Below are 1,259 nucleotides of genomic sequence, written 5' to 3'. Positions count from 1 at the left end.
AATGAAATAGGAGAAACCACTTGTGTCTGAAAACTGTGGATATACTGTTATTTCTCAATAAAAACTCAAACAGTTACACAAGCACACCCACTGCCCTGTTCTTCAAGCACACCCTCTTTACCCACATACCCAGGAACCTTTTTACCAATGAACCCCAAAACACACCTTACCAAGGTCCATACTATAATCTGTATTTGCACCAGTCCCATGTGAAAATGACATCTGTCTGAATTTGTAGAGCACATCTCATGAATGTTGCAGCACCATTTAAATGTTTTAACACAAAATATAAGTGAGGAGTATATAGGGTTACAGTCAGACGTGCCACATAAGAAACATGGTCTTCAACATGAGTTCATGTTTATTTTATATTTTATTATGTCAGCTTGAAACCATACAACCATGTAGTGTAGTCGAACAGGAATATGCATGGAGAATCAAATCCCAATCCATGAACCAATAAGCAACACGTCTTGACCGCACTTCAATTTCTTGACCACTAGATGTCCTACTGGAGCACTGTGTCATTGAAGCCTCGAGTAATGAACCATTTGTGTGAATGCTGTATCGAAGCTTCAACAAAGCCTCATCAGCCATCACTGGGTGTAGCGAGGATCTAACAACTGGCAGATAAAATAGTCCAGGAGGAAACATAGAAACAAAAACGTACAATACGCATGATGAACAAGGAATGGGAAATAAGTAGCGTGACTAGTTGGCCTGAAAGTAGAGAATGAACTAGCAGGGGAGAGGCGCGTGAGCTGGATATAAATACGGTGGGGAATTAAGTGGACGCAGCTGGAGTTAATCAGTGATTGAGTGGAATGTGTATCCTGAGGAGTGAGACGTGGCCGGAAAGTGAGAGAGGGAGACGAGAGAGGCAGGTGCAGCCAGGCAAGCCTGACAACACACACACCACATTGTTTAATGCCTGTTTATTCTGTTTTATTTTGCCTTGTTTGCACTGTTTGTTGCTTTTTAATACTGGTTATTTTGTTATACTACACAGCCTTATATTGGTTTACTGTTTAATTCCCCCTTGCATGGAGATATGTATATGCACATGGACAGCTGATGTACCAGAGTCAAATTCCTTGTGTGTCTGACACACCTGGCCAATAAAGCAGATTCTGATTCTGATTGTAAATTGTTGCTGTATCAGTGTATGTTTGTGTGTTAGTTCATCCCTAGTGGAGCTGGAGAGAGGGATCAAAGGTTTAGTGGTGATGTCACCCAGACAAAGTGAATTCGTAGGTTGG

Source organism: Monopterus albus, unplaced genomic scaffold (assembly GCF_001952655.1).
Source record: "Monopterus albus unplaced genomic scaffold, M_albus_1.0 scaffold65.1, whole genome shotgun sequence".
NCBI classification, from domain to species: domain Eukaryota; kingdom Metazoa; phylum Chordata; class Actinopteri; order Synbranchiformes; family Synbranchidae; genus Monopterus; species Monopterus albus.
Note: the sequence above shows the minus strand (reverse complement) of the source record.